Genomic DNA, 16,701 nt, shown 5'->3' on the forward strand with positions numbered 1-16,701 from the left:
TTTGCTACATGTGCTACTTAGGGCAAAACAGTTTCTGCCCATTTTAACTTTTTCTTCATAAATTATCTGCTTAAGTCATCTGTAAATGAATACTTAAAGAGCTGTTATGAGCCAGCTTTCTTTAACAAGATCAACAACTGCTGACCTTCTTACTACATTGCAAGGATTTGAATGTTACCCATAAATTTTCTGAAATTTAAAGAATTACTTTTCTCTTTCATAAGAAAAATCACAAGATTGCTTGATGAAACCAGTACATATCTACTGTGACTTAAAATAGGAGAAACATAGATCCAAAAAGCACTCATTACTGAACTGTCGAGAGATCTGGACATCTTAAACCTTCATGTCATGTGGTATGCAATTTATGTAGAGAACATAAAAATGAAACATGTTCTGAAACTTAAGCACATTATGCAGAATTAATCTTAGACAAACCATTGTTGTACACAACTTCAGATTCAAAGTTCTTGGGGCTACTGTAAAGAAAATACTTAATTTCGGCCTAACCTTTACCATTCCACCCATTAAACTACTATTATTGACATCTCAGCTAATCTGTAATCTTAAACTCAAGAACTGAAACTTTAGGCAGAACACTATGGACACTGAACTTGTACTGTATTCAGAATTTCTAAGAGACCAGTGTTTGTCATCACAAAACAAGCATTTTGTTTCTCAAATCATTTAAAATAAAACAATACAATTAAAATGTTCTTGCAGATTATGAATAGAACAATCTAAAATAGATAGGTAGAAAGTCAAATATCTTTAAAGAAATTTGTTCTTTGTCTTAAGGGCAGGCTGCACTAATGTTTGCATGGTGTTATATGGTATCCAGGAGGATTGAAGTAGAGATGATATGACAAAACAGAAGTTTTTATAATACAATTGGTGAAACAAACAATGGTTTTAACAATCAGCCATAAACTGCTGTTTTCCAGGCCTGGGTCTATTTTTATTGGTAGTTTTATGTTGGTATAGAAAAGTTCTTATGAGTTTTCTAGAATTTACCTGAGTCCATATGTCTGTAACTGCCCCAGTGTATTCTATGCTAAGGTAACATGGCATAATCTGCTAGAGCTGTATTCTATGTTTTCTTCAGTTTTGTGCAGTTGCATTCTTAATTCAATTTATTATTGCCCCAAATTATCTTCTAGTTTCTTCAGTGTAAGTCTGTTTATGGGAATGTGATATTTTATAAATGATTAGTTTGTTTTTCATCAGCTTTTCTATGCTTAGTTTCAACAGGGACAGATCTGTGTGTTCTACAAGATTTCCAGCCAACATCAGTATTGAACTTTTTGGCTACATGTTTGATCTCACCTAGATTTTGCATATACAAGAGGTAAACAGTGTTGGATTTTTTTTTTTTTTTTGTCTGTATACATCAGTTGGTGTTTTTTTTGTTTTTTTAAGTTATTGGTGATGAAACTAAAGGGGTATCTATTCTGTTTAATACATTGTATGGTGTGTCAGCAACCAATTTGATGGAGTTTTAATTCATTACAAATGTTTTCAGTTCTGATTTTCAAGAACTTAATCTTAATCATGTGCTGAAATGACAGTAGAGACCAGAAAATGTTGGTCTGTGGTAGTGTTTGGTTTCAAACTTGTTCAGGTTGATGAACTTTTGATCTAAAAGAAATGCAGTTTAGATTATTTTTGTTCTTCAACTGTAAACTTTGTCTTCCTCTGTTTAGAATTCAAAAAGTTCTTATTTCGAGACTCACTGCTTTGCTTTAAATATATGTAATCCAAGTGATTAATATGTTGTTTTAATAATGAGAGGTTGAAGACAAATGATTCAAGTAATTTATTTTTTCCACAAACTTTCTGGAGGACAACAGGGTATTGTATAATGAACAGAGATTGATGTTTGAAATTTTGAAATGCAAAAATTCAGGAATAAATCAAAAGGTTTGCATTTCTTCAGAAACTCAATGTGTAGTAAGTTACTTTGAAATTTTAGATATGTTTATACAGCATTCCTATATAATTTCAATGTGTAAATACCATAATTGTTTACTCTGATGGTTGTGGCAGGTAGATGTTTTAAATATTTGATTTTTAGAATGGACAAAAGAACGATAATGAGAATGCATATCATTATAGACTCTGTTGACTAGGTTAGCACATATATAAGCATAAATGTGTGAATTTACACTAAATCACATCAACATTCAACGTACTTCCACTTTTACCAATCTACACCAAAAGAATACCAATGTCCTACTTTCTACTAAGTGTAACTGGTCATACTCAGGAGAAAACCTTCATGATCCATTATCCACAGTGACTAGAACTAGTGAGTTGCAAAGACTTGCATACTCCACTAGTAGAAGAGGAGAGGGTGCTGTGAAAGCATACTGGGAAGTCTAGAGGATTACAACACCTAAAGACAATGCATTGAATGATTGTAAAATCCTATTTTGAAAAATATCCTACTTCAGAGTATTCTGCTGGGATGTGAGGGATGGTCAGCTATCCCATCATTGCTTTCTTCATGATAGTCCACAAGTAGGTATGGTTTGTATCAGACCTTGTTTAGTAAATAAGATGCCTCTAGCAGTCTTGTGGAACATTCCCTCTCATGAGTGAGGATTAGAGACCCAAATGACTACATGATATAGAGTTATATACAGGTATACCCTGGCAGGCATCAGATGCCACTTAATAGTATCTTGGGGTGTAGAATAGGGCCCCTATAAAGGTAAGAGAGGAAAGAAAAAGAGTTTATCCAGTCAAAGCCAGTAAATGTATGTGTAATGGTGACAGGAAGAAGTCCATATCTTAATGAAGAAGAGAGAGTCAGATGATGAAGAATGATGTGTGACAAAAGTATGTGGGGTTGTCCACAGGTTAGCCTGGATAATCTCCTCCAATGGACAACATTTGTGAGCAGCCAGAGAGAGAGTAAGATATCAGAATTGGAGAGAAGTGACCTAAAAGCATTGACATGAATCTACATCCAGTAAAGTATAAGCTAGATTGATAAGCTACCACAGCCCTTCTGTGAGGGAACTGAAAGAAATATATCAAGGGAGATGAGAAATTTCAAGGAATAAATATAAACTGGAACTATGAAAATGAGCAGTGCTTTACAAATAACAAGAAGCAACACAAGTGAGAAAGAGAAGGAAATCAGAATGAGAATAAAAGTGAGAAATGAAAGGAAGAGAATGTACTATCCCTTCTACAAGCTGTAGACGTTTTTTTGGGAAAAACATCATTAGGATAGGAAAAAATATGTGAAGCATCAATAGCATACATGTAAGATCTCCTATGGCCACATACAAAAAGAAGTAAGAAAGGGATCTATAACAGACTGAAGGCTCTTATAAACAGAGAGAGGTAGTAGAAAGAACGACATTCAACTCCCATCAAGAAGGACTGCAGTATAAGGAGGATGAAGATGGCAAAATAAACAAATTATCACAGAAAAGACAAGAGAGGAGAATATATGACAATAATAAGAAAACATGGATGTATTGAATAAAGTTACCCTGGTCAAAAGTAATAATCCTTGCTCAAATAGTCCTAAGAAAATTTGATAAGAGGTGGGATGGAAGGAGAGAAAGCATGAGAGAGAGACCAACTACTTAATATGTACAATTTTCATTCAAGAAAGTTCACAATGTCAAACAAAGGACTGGATAAAAACCCACACATGAAGTCATAGTGATGAAATTGCCAAATGGGAGAGGAAGGAGTGAGGTTGAAGGTGTAGGGAGTGTATGATAGAGGAGGAGAAGAAGACCAGAGAAGGTACAGTATAGGAATCCATGGCCAAGCTGGATCTCTCTGGAGGACTTAACACAGAATGTTCTGAATATGCAAAAGCATGTGAGGGAGAAGGCATGTAGGAGGGTAAGCATAAAAAAAAAGTTTGTCCATTTTCTGATTGAATGCATCCACAGCTAGAGCTAAGGAATCAGGAAAAGAAAATGTAAAGTATGGTGTTGAGATAGTAGCATAAACATCTGGGAGTGCACAGATGAATACACAGCCACTTGAACACCAAATGATTGAGGGATCATTCTGTAGGTAGTATCTTGTCAGGCTTCTTGAGATGATCCATGACAAAATTTAGGGCACCTGGAATGTAACAAGCTATCAGACTTGCATGTAAAGAATGGGTCCAGAAAGGAAGGTCAAGAGTGTGGAAACAGAGAGAAAAAACTGAGTGTTTACCTGGCAAGTAATTTAGGTGACAATGATAGAGTTATTGTATAGATCATCATTAGATGTTGTTCACAAACCATCATAAAAATGGATCCAAAGTTCACTGTTCTGCCAAAAGGTCTAAGAGATGATACAAAGAGAAGATTCATCTTGAGACTATTGACTCAAATTAACTTGAGAGTTAAGAAGTCCTCCTCATTTCATCAAGAAAGCATCTGGAAAGAGATAAGAGGAAGAAACAAGAACACCCTCTATTTTAGTGGTTTTATCAAGTCACTAGATGAAATCTTTGATTAATAAAGGAGAATGGTGAAATAAAATTGATCCCAAGTGAAGGATCCAGGGAATGTTAGTTCCTTGTAAATGTCACATTGAGCATAATCCAAAAAGATACAGGATTCCATGGAAGCTTAAGTTTTTCTGAGAGAAAGAACCTCCTATACAGTGAGAGTAGGAGAGGATAAAGCATTGAAAATTAATTGCTCCATGTCTCCCAAATGAAGAAAAGGCAGGAGTCTGTGGAGGTGTGAACTAAAAACACCCACATTATAGATACAAAGTAGGTGTGAGATTAAACTTCTCCAGGTTGACCAACCAATCCAGACATGTTGCATCCTGAAGGAGGAAAAGAGGATGGCCATAAGAGTATTGTTGGGATGGGACAAAATGAGAAAATAAGCAAAGACATGGGGAACAAAAAACACTATAGGGTGAAAAACATCCTCATAGTAAATTGAAGGAGGTGGTGAAATCAACTTAAACATAATATATCTGTTACTAGTTGTATATAAATGAATTTCTTGGGAAGAACAAAAATACTAGTATAAAATTCTGGAGAAGGATGAGAAACCCATTTGATGACATCTTTAGTCATTAGATTCAGCAATGCCATGGACCAGTGTTGACAAGAAACAAGGTTAACATTTAATAATTGCACTTGTAGAGGGCTTCACAAAATCCAGAAAAGCTAATGTGTGAGAAAAGGTATTATATGGAATGAAAATGTAAAAAAATATAATAGAAAACTTACATATGTGTGAGGGCTGTATGGATATATTGTTAAGCTACTGGTATAATTATAGTACATAGATTACAAATAAGTATTAAAATATATAACAACATATGTCAATTTTTGGTTTAAATCTTCTGTGTTCATTTACCAGTACTGTGGGTCTGTAGTTTTGTCTTCTACCACCACTCCTGGAAACACATATTTCCATCCTTTGAGTGGGAAAGGGAAATTTAAGGCAAGTGTTTGGCATGTTAATGCATATTATATTGGTCCTTCTTTACTGTAGAATACTACATACAATAAATAATTTAGTTGTCCAGTTTGTTGCAGGATCAAACAATAATTGATGAGGGAACCAAAACATTTTTCTTTAAATGTTTATACTTGAATTATTTAGTGTAGTGTTTCACATATTTTTTTAAGTTTTATTCATTGTGCTGGGCAGGAAGACAAATCTTACATAAAATAAGAAATTACTTTACACTTTTCACACATGCATTATGCAGACATTATATCTGATGAGCTGTCACTTTAACTATGTGCTTTTTTAGCCAATCTGTTAGATTGTGAATGATGTATGTTATTATTATAATCTCCATCATTATGTAAATGTCAACTTTAAAGTGTCTGATGAAACTGGTGATAGCTTTTACTTAATACACATCTAATAATTTGATCGTCAATATCTGGATGTGAATAGTTGCTGCATTCAAGTACACTGATTTTTGACAGGTAATCTGTAAGCAACAGATTCAGGAAATATTTTGCAAGTGGTAATCCAAATATAGACAGCAAATAGAAGTTAATATATAGAACAATATTTATTCACAGTAATTTCTGCCTTATTTTAAAAAACCAATAACCTGTTTCTAATTCTATGCCATTTAAAATGGTTGACTGACTGCTGAAGCAGATAAGTTTATATGCTTGCACACAAGAAAAAAAAAAAAAAAAAAAGAGACCAAATGATGATGATATCATACTATTTAGTCACAGCAGAGTCCTTGTGTGGTATCCCAAAATCCTAGATTACCTATATCAATGATTATTCCTATTGTACACATTTAAAGGAGGTAAACCCCCAGCACAGAGATATAAGCCTTCAGCACATATTACTTGTACAAGTCTCTGTAATACCCAACTTAATAGTAAGAATTGTGCTCCATAATCAAGCAACTATATGCTCCTCTGAACAGTCGTTTTAGTCTGTAATCCTTGTTGTAGTTCCATTATAGACTAATTTTAACAACAAATTCAACTTTTTTAAAATTGCCACCATACTAAGCCAAAGAAACTATGGGAAATAAAGCTAGGTTCCTCAGCTACTGATATTTTAATTTGATTTATTAGATGCATTATTCACATGATAACTGAATCAGGTTTTCCTAGCGTGAACATAATTGTGGTATTATTGACATATATAAAATGCACATCTTTTATTCTCTTGGTATCTTTAGAATGTTTTAAGAACTTTATATGTACAGTAGAAGAACTGCTCTAAGAAATTACTTGTAAGGTTGGTATTTAATTACCATAAGATGTGACGAATATATAACAATTACACAGGGGAACACTTTTTCAGTAACTTTGAGTTGCATTGGATATTTTAACTGATTCTGAAAGAGTTTTAGGTGCTGATTTCAAATCTGAAATTAGTGTTTCTCTACAAGCTCTAGTTTGTATGCAATTTGAGGTTAATGAAATTGTACAAATGTGAACTTGCGTAAACCATGTATAAGCATTTTCACGTCCATATATATAGATAGCTCTAATATTTTGATCATTCTTCTTTTGTTTCAAACATGGCTTCCAAAAAATAGATATCATTGCAGAAACAAGCCTGATGCCTTCTGCTACATATGTGGATGCTACACACTCAATCGTCAGAGACGTAACATATCCTCGTTCGTCAAGCGTGCCTACAAGGCATATTTTGAAGTTCAAATTGCATAAAATTTCTAGCTTGCAGACAAAAACTGACTTCAGATTTGAAATCAACACACTCAAATTGACTAGAGAAAGGTCTTTTTTTAAATGCAACAAAATGAGTGTTCCTCAGTGTTATCAATAATTAGTATCCTGAACAATCACTTAAACCTGTTATAAGTTACTGTTGTTTCTCTTTTATTCTAAGTACTAAATGCTTTTTATTCCATGCTAATCTCCTACTGTTTACAGTTATGTCCCGAGAGGCATTGTTTCTATGATGCTAGTAGGCTGGATTGTATTGTTTCTCCAGTGTATTAAGAGTACATTCACAAAGGATGTTTCTCGCTCGTGATTTATTGTGTACCATATACTTATGTTATGGGTTCTAAAACCTGTTCTGACTTTTGCTGTTTACATATCCTGTTATTTTAAATTAAACTTTTGATATAGTGGAATGTATTTGTATGTCTGTAATTTTCTTCATGCTTATTTTTTCTATTGTTTCTTTGTCAAGTGTCCTGAGTAATAATTCTTAACAGTGGTTATATTGATGTACTTCTCTTCCTTCTTCATTATTAAAAACTGTCTATTCTTGAAACTATGCAGTCTATAATGCTTTACACTTTTGGGGTAGTTTAGTTTATAGGAAAAAGATAATTTAGGAAATTGAAGCTGATTAAACATTTTCATTCTTTGCTTAGAAATGTCTGTCAATCAATTTTTCAACAAATAGTCAACTTAGGCTATATGCTTACATCCCTAATTTTGAACTATTGATCAGAGGAAAGGCAGCTAATCAGCAGCACCTTGCCACTCATCATTAAATCTAAGGAATTGACTGTCAGTATTTTAAAATATCCAAGCCTTAGAGTGTTGGAAAATTTTGGAGTACCTTAAAAATTCATATCCTACTCACCAGCTCTGAAATACAGAGCTGTGCCACACAGGGCCAACCTGATTCTATAGAGACAATAATATAAATACCTGATGACAGCATTTTGGACTAAAGTCCTAGTAATCCTGATCACCTATCAAAATACAAATAAAACAAGAGCAATTAGAAAGATTGATGCCCTCACCCTGCTGCTTGTTTTCGAGATGCATGTATTTATATTCAGTAATGTAAAATTAGAAAATCCTTCTCAGATCTGGAATGGTCAATAGTCTGGATCATTTTTTATAGTATGATGAAAAGTCTCAACATTAATATGCTCATGAAATTTGATATCACATTTATTAACCCAAAACACCAAATTTCCCTATCTGCTCGTTATAAAAAAAATTCCAAAAGACATTCAGATCTGGAACAAAGTGACTCCTCATCTTGTGTAAAATTTTCATATACATCAGTCCATTCGTTTTCAAGATACACGGCTAGGAAACACACACACATGGACCAGATTGCAATACCCTCACAGGGCGAGGGTGACCACTGTTGATCATGACTACTGGTACAGAACTTTTAAGTATGAATACATATCTAATTGCAACATAATTGTGAAACAATAGGCTGTCAATAGGCTACAGTAACATCAGTACATTCAAAGATTATGTGAAATGTAGAAAAACAATGTCATTCCCATTTAACCTCATGATTATGTTGTCCTTATTATTGACATTGCCCATTCAGTTAATAATCAAGTGAAAATAATGTCTACATGCCATAATGCTGTTCCCTAATTAGCTAATGAATGCATAACAAAATGTAATATCATATACGATAGCATATTTTTTAACTGGTGGAGAAGGGGAGGCATACTTTCCTGTGGCTCATGACAACTATTGGTAACCCTGGTGAAATGTTCAATAGGATATTGTCTGTTCAGGTATTTTGTGATATGTGGAATTTTGTTTATAGCAATGTATCATCAACATACCCATGTCAAATCCTGGGACTTTTGATTGTATTGAGGATGCTGACTTCAAAATGTTCTACCTATAGGATAGTGCATATTGGTAACAGGGTGAGAGCAGGTTCATGCCTTCTTGTCATTTATCTTAATGGAGGAAATAGGTTGTGTTGAGACAAAACAACTTAAGTTCTGTTATTGTGGAGGTTGTCAGTTGGGCATGTTCGTTGAAAGTTCAAAAACTGTCAAGCTGTTGGCATTGTATCTATATTGTTTCAGTGGTTAAAATGTTAGTAAAAGGTAATCACTACATCTTGTGAAATTATCCTCATTGCCTTTATAATCACTACATCATGTGAATAGTTCTAGTTGCTCTAGATAAGTCTATTGTTACTGATATATTTAATTCCTTAAACCTTAGTGTATGCAATAAGCATCTGGCCAAAAATCCTGATTTACCCAGTGGATGGTGACAGCATTCAATAACTTTTATATTTCTTGAGCTGAAAACTAACCATGTTATTATTCACAAAATTAAGAAAAATTACATTTTATAAGATACATTGATCAGTAAGTTATGAAAATAATACCAAGAAAATACAAAATTGGTTTATAAACTTAATTAACAAAAGGTTTAATCAGTTTATAATAGGAACTCAACTAAGACAATCAGAAAAGTGTGTTTGTGCTGAAATAAAGATTGTTTATTGTATTTTTGTACAATTGTTTCCAGTCTTTTAATTTTCTTAATATTTAGTGAAAAAAAAAAATCAAGTTTGTTAAATGGAACCTTGCTTTTCATGTTGTTTCTACAGTTTAATTTAATCATTATAAAATATAAGATAAGAACAAAAGAAAATAATACATAATAAATCTTTTATAGCTTTCAAGAAAAACAAAATAATTAAATACCCTTAAGACTGAATAGTATCTACAAAATGCTTGAAATTGTAGAGGGATCTTCAACAGAATGTATATGTTTACCTGCCGTTCAGATTCAAACGAAGCTTTAGTTTTAGTGTTGAGACAGTAATTTTTTTAACAAATGTAAGAAAATCTTTGTTAACATATACAATCATGTTAATTGATAAGTTAAAGTATTTGTCTTACATACAGATGCTAAACATGTATCAACAAGCTTTTTGATTATATTTGAAATTGTATTATTATTATGCTCAAGTATGTGAATAATAAAGATTGCTGGAAAGTAAAAGTTTTTTTACAAACAAGTTATTTCCTATCAAAAAAATATACAAAAATAGCATCAACAACCAACTGCAGTTTAGTAAAAATCATAAATGGTAACTTCTTATGGGGACATTAATGTAAACTTTCTGCAATTCTCTTCTCAGCCACAAAACATTTTTTCCATATTCATTATTACTTGTACAGGCTTACTTTATCCTTGCTACATACTTGCTTTCAAGAAAAAGCCCTATTGGGTTTAAATAATTTTATACATAAGGACTGAAATTGAATTTAAAAGCAACATGAAGTACACACTTGAAAGCACATGTAGATGAAAATTTTATTACATTTTGGACCCAAGCTAACATATAGATAAGCAACAATGATTGACATAAATAGGGCATTCACAGAAAAGACTAGAAAGTACTTGTACATTCTTGCACATTACAAACAGTGCACTGTCAATACCATTCAAAAAAACTTCAATAGTAAATCTTTTTCTTGCAGCAAACATTAAAAAAACATGTAAAATAGCTTTCAGTTTTGGCTAGTTGTTTTTGTAAACAAAATACACACTTAATGTGCACATGACTTGTGTACAAATTCCTAGCATCTCTTGACACAAAGGTTAACATAAAGTACATGTACCTTGGTTATACTAAAAGGAAATTTTCATAATGTATTTAATGAAACACATTTTTCTTTCCTTTTTTGTTCAAATAGATAGTTTTATCGCTATATATTTCAGAATGGTTGGTTCTGTTTATATAAATGCAATATTTTAGACTCAATGTTTTGCATGTTTCTTTGGAAAGTAGTGTGCAGAATATATTACAATGATTTAATACGTGCTTAACCAAATTGATCTGGTGCTAGCAGAATTTTGTAGATTTATATAAACTATCATTATTATTTTTTAATTAAATCAATTATTATAGGTGGTAAAATTATTTTAGACATCATAAGTGACTTCTGTCTCACGTTATTTTATAAATTCTAAAGTATCAGCTGTATGCTGTAAAACAAACTCTGTATCTTTAATTATAAATAAAATTATTACATTGGCAAAAGCTTAGATAACTATGTATTGAAGGTTAATAATATACATACATATTTCTTTGTTTTTTAAAGTTTGTGTGAACTAATCTAAACAATCATATAGTTCAACATAAAGAAACATGATGAACTATGTACTTTTTGGAAGGTAAATGTTTTCTTCAAAGTCAACTGAAAACAAGCAAATAGTGGGAAAGTTAGTCAATTGATGTTCACATGAATCTTTATCAGTGCACCTCAACAAATGGAAAAACAAGCAGCCTATTAAGGGTTTGAAATTATTACACTGACAGATTAAAACACCCAACAAGAACTGTCCTTAATGATATTCCACTGTAATTATGGTTTGTGTTGTAGTTAATTAGATTATTTCAATAAATAGGCATTATACTTTGTAAAAAAGAAAGATTTCAAACTTTCAATTTCATAATGACACTTTACAAATACCATCAAAACAACAGGGTACTCAGAATGTAAAAATATGCCTCCTTATATGCTAGACAAGTCTAAGAGACTTTTAGAATATTTTCAACTATCATATATAATAACAGATGAAAATCCAATTATTCATATATTGCTTAATCTACTGTTAAACCTAAAGGCAGTACAAATATATTGATAAGTGGTATTAAACTTATTATTTATAGAAAACATTATTTTCTGCCTATACTGGAATACAACTTACCATTAACAATGTACATGTACAGATGTTTTTAATCTCAGAGAATAATTCTGATTTTTTTCTTTCTAAATTCATTTATTATTATTATTTCTAGGTGAAGCTCTATATTGAAGGAATTATTATTAGTTTTACAGAAATTTGCATGCTTATTTTGCAATTTTTTTAATAATAAAATGTTTCTATTATTTCCTTTTAGATAACTGAACTTAACCCTTTTCCATTTTGTTTCTGTCCTAGTCAACCTACACTGGAAATCAGTGTTACACATAAAATGTTTTATAAAACAAAATAAATGATTTATAGATATCAATTTGAGAAACTATAAATATTGAAGATAATATGAGTAGCATACAACTAAACAGACTGCACTATTCCTTCAAAACTAGTCAAGATAACTATATTCCATTAAAATTTTTCTTTTACGTTAACTTTTCAATTTAAAACAAATTCATCTGAAGAGAAATATGTTAGACAAATCCATTGATAACCAGTAATATTTTGAACAATCATTTGACCCTTCCTTTCTAGGTATTTATAATACTATCTCATATGCAATTCATATGACTTTAGTAAACTGAAAAATATATTTTTTATTTAAGGCATATAAAATCTAGAAAAAGCAAAACCCCTCCACCCAAATTTTTTTGTTCTTCAGTCAAATATTTTTATGCCCAGAGAAAGTATATGTTAGCAGAAGTCTTACTAAACTGATACTTTCGAATTAAAAAAACAATCATGTACTATTCACAAGTAACTATAACTACACAGATATGAAAATGTCAAATAATTTAGTGTTTAACCATTTTCTGATACCTCTTGTCCCCCCCCCCTATTATATATATGAAGCCCACAAAAGAAGCTCCCTTTTTACACAAGAATAATTCAAATCACAATTGGCATTAAGTTACAGAATATTACTTAGCCACAAAAACACTGAAGCAAGGGAGTATAATGTTGGTTTAAGCTTAGTATAAATGACATTTTTCTTTTGAATGTTTACAAATTTGAAGAAACAGTGGTAAACTGGTAAAAATTGTCTGAAAAGCTTATTATTTTTCAAAAATTGGCAGAAGATAAAGAATGTGAAATGAATTAATGATTTCAAGTTTAGTATAAATGTAACTCTTATTTTGACCTTTTAAAAGTCTGATGAAACAACTCCTAAGCTGGTCATCACTATATTACAAAGCCTGAATGTTTTTCTTTTTACAAAATATGAGCAAAGTTTCAAGTTATTAAAAAGTTGAAAAAGAAACATTAGGCACATAGCAGATATAAATGTAACAACACAAACTCCAACTTAAATCCTATGCAGTACATTTTTAGTCTATGCAAGTCTCAAATCTTAATATTTTCTTAAATTGAAAATGTATTTATAATAATACTCACATCCATTGACAGTACAGCTATTTCTCAATCTCCAGAATGTTTACTCTTTGCCCATCTAAGCACTGACGATGCTTGCTCCAGTTTTGTTTAAAACTACACTTGAATGCCTAAGGTATTCTAATTTGCAAATTTCTCTACCAACTTCAATGCACCTTCTCTTTAGCTACTATATATAAGTACCTCATTCTGATTATATAATCACTTCTGAGACATAAACTGTCTTTTAGTGGGGAGGTAGGGTGGGAGTGTGTCAGAAAAGGTAAGTATTATTGGAGATACATTTTCATTTTAGGAAAATGCTGATGTGTTAAAAATGTGGAGGGACTGGTGTAGGCATAATCTGTACAGAATGCATTTGCATAGAACAGGAGTGTACCATACCAAGATGAAAAGGTACAAGATTTGGAGAACCACATTACATCCAGAACAGGTATACTCTTCACCTGGAACTTAGTTCCTATATCAAAGGTGGAATAGAATATGAGTAATAATCAGTAAAGACCAATCCTAAAGATATAACTGACATTCCACAACTTTGGGTTGGGATTGAGGGGGTCTTCGCTCCAATATCTCATGTTGGTAGCTAGGACTATTGGATCACAGTGTTTTACATATATGTATATATACTTCTGATTGGATCCCAACCTGTAGCTATAGTGATGTATGTTACACCACCAGAATCACAATGAGATGGTAAGCAACACCTAAGTAGACAAACTTTCTAATTCACCTGAAGTTCAAAAGGCAACACCCTATATTCAGAATGATGGGATCATATATGTGTATTCAACCAAAGGAACAGAACTCATCTGGTCTGGAATTATGAACATTCATCCTCTCTCCCCAACAAAGTGAAAAAGGAGTATTCTGCTTGCTCTTGGAATTATGAAGAAGAGATGGAATTTATGCTTAACCAAGGACCTATGATGGGGCCACTTTGCAATCAGAATTATAAGGAGATAGTGAACCACTTTCATTAATAATTTACCAAACTGACACTGATCAAAGAGAAGGGCCATGTACTCCCCACTTGGATAGTGTAGTGTCAAATCTGAACCAGAATTTCAAGTTGGTTCCTGCAAAGGCTGGTGCCACTTATGCTAACATCTGAGACAAAAATCCAGAAATCCTAGTAGGAGAACTCTGAACTTTGCCATCTTCTCCAAGAGTGGAGAAACACACTCAAATGCCCTAAAGGAAAAGTCTCTGCTCACCACCCAAGAAACTGGAAACTAGGGGTGGTAAGAACTCCTGAGCTCAACTAGTATAGTCTTGGGGGGGGGGGAATAAACTCATTGGAAAGTCCTGAGGAACAGTACTATGGAAATTGTGCAATAGGTGAACCACATTCCCTACATTTTTAAAAGCAAGTCCATCCTAATATATTCAACCTGAAGATTGGCAGGGATGAGCAGGATCCTCTTTACTTGTGAGTGTCCACAAATGGTGGGCATAATAAGGTAATATCACCTGATAGGCACCTAGATGACCTTATGAAACACCTGTTCTCAACAGAGCCTGTTGCAACATGTAGTAGTTATAGTGAAAGTGGTTGCTAATTGGAATTGAGAAGAGAAAGCACACCTGCCTCGGCAATATTTGCCACAGAGTGGGATCCAGTGAAAAATAAAGGGACTATGGAAATAAAAGCATATATGATTGAGGAAAATACTCACCTCTGGTTAAAGTTCAACAGATGTGGTCAAAATAACTACAAGGTGTAGTTGAAAGTCCTCAAAGGAGGAAACTGCCATATTATGTAAGTAATGAAATAGGAAAATATTAGTAGTAATTCATACATCAGCCTGCACAATGTCTGACATAGGGCAATTCAACTGGGCAGCTAATGACTGAGATATGACAAGTCTTGTGAGACTTGACAAGCAAAAAGATTCCTCTCCTGTAACAATAAACCATTATAGGCCATGTGAATCAATATGCAAAGTTACCTTGTGAGGGTAATGGAAGATATGTCACAGGAAATAGAAGGGTCCCAATGAATGAACATTCAGTCCCTAGTACCTTGAAATTAGTTAATATGAGGCACATAACACTTGAGGGCCTTGACAGAACATAACAAATGATCAGGATCTGAGTGGTCATAACAGTAAGAAATGGCTAGCAAATGAATTGGTGAGAAGGATCTTTCTCCTTTTTCTGGCTACCAGAATTTTGGAAAGAAAAGACCAATCAGGGTAAACCAGGACAAATATGGAATGATAAGAGAGTGCTATGCACATGCATTGCAAACTCTGGCCAATGACAAAAACCAAAAGTTCACTTGCTGTCCTTCCTGCTAACAAGAAAAGAGTCAAATGCAATAGGAAAGACCCCCAAAACCTCACAAACCCAATTAACAACTGGAAAAAAAATGAGGCTGGAGGTGACTGATCAAAATGAACCTCTGTTAAAGTCAATATAGTAAAAGAAGGAGCCAGAAAAAGTGAGTCTAACTCCATGCCATTCAATCCTGGGTCAGAACCCTCCAGACAGACAACCTCATTCTGCAGATATACATCTCCCTATCACAACTGATATCCTATTATGGACAGCTTCCTCTAGCTGTTAAGAAACATAAAATATCAGAGGTGGAAGAGAAGAGGTTTGGTTGACCTTAGTAGTCAAAATATTAACTCATGAATTCACACCTGTCTGTAAGTTTTTTAAGTAATTTATAAATATAAACAAAATAACATAAAAATATCAGCTTCATTCAAAATCACAACATTCCTGTCAAAACCTGTGTCAAGAAAAAAGTGGTTATATTATCAGAACGTGGAGCTTATATACAGTATCCATACTAATGAGCACTGAAGTTGGTGGAGAAATCTGCAAATTAGAATTTGCCTAAGGCATAAGAGACTGGAACAAGTATTCTCAATGCTTAGACGTACAAATAATGGAAACCATGGAGACTGAGAAATAGCCATTGTGTCAGCAGATGGTATGTATGTTTTGGAATATCAGTATACTCTTCATCATTTATCATTTTCCAGGTACTTTGTAATTATGATTTAAAATATGAAAAATACGTTCACATATGTACACACATGAAAAAAGAAATTTACCTATAAAACTTATCAAATTACCATATTTCTTATGAAGCAGAAATTTATCATACCAACAAATCAATTCAATGCTTACAATTACAACTTTTCAAGAGTCAACACAAAATACAAGTATATATACTTATGTACTTTAATAATCAGTTTCTCTAATGAATTTATTTTATTACTATTATTATTAAAACCAGCTGATGGTACACAAAAACCATATGCAAGGGAACTATAACAGTTAAGCCCTTCAAAGTATTTTTTCTCCCAGAAGGTATAAGGATTTAATTTTTTCAGAAAAAAAAAATCTGGAAAATGTTAATTATTCTTCATACTTTTTTACATATTTTACCCTTA

At 32.7% G+C, this 16,701-nt stretch overlaps 1 protein-coding gene across 1 annotated transcript in view; it reads right to left on the minus strand.

Moving 5' to 3' along the window:
* Positions 1–16,701, minus strand: part of LOC143226082 (malectin) — a 54,996-nt gene that overhangs the window by 13,221 nt on the left and 25,074 nt on the right. The window lies entirely within an intron of this gene.

The sequence above is a fragment of the Tachypleus tridentatus genome, chromosome 1 (genome assembly GCF_004210375.1).
Source record: "Tachypleus tridentatus isolate NWPU-2018 chromosome 1, ASM421037v1, whole genome shotgun sequence".
In the NCBI taxonomy this organism is placed as follows: Eukaryota; Metazoa; Arthropoda; class Merostomata; order Xiphosura; family Limulidae; genus Tachypleus; species Tachypleus tridentatus.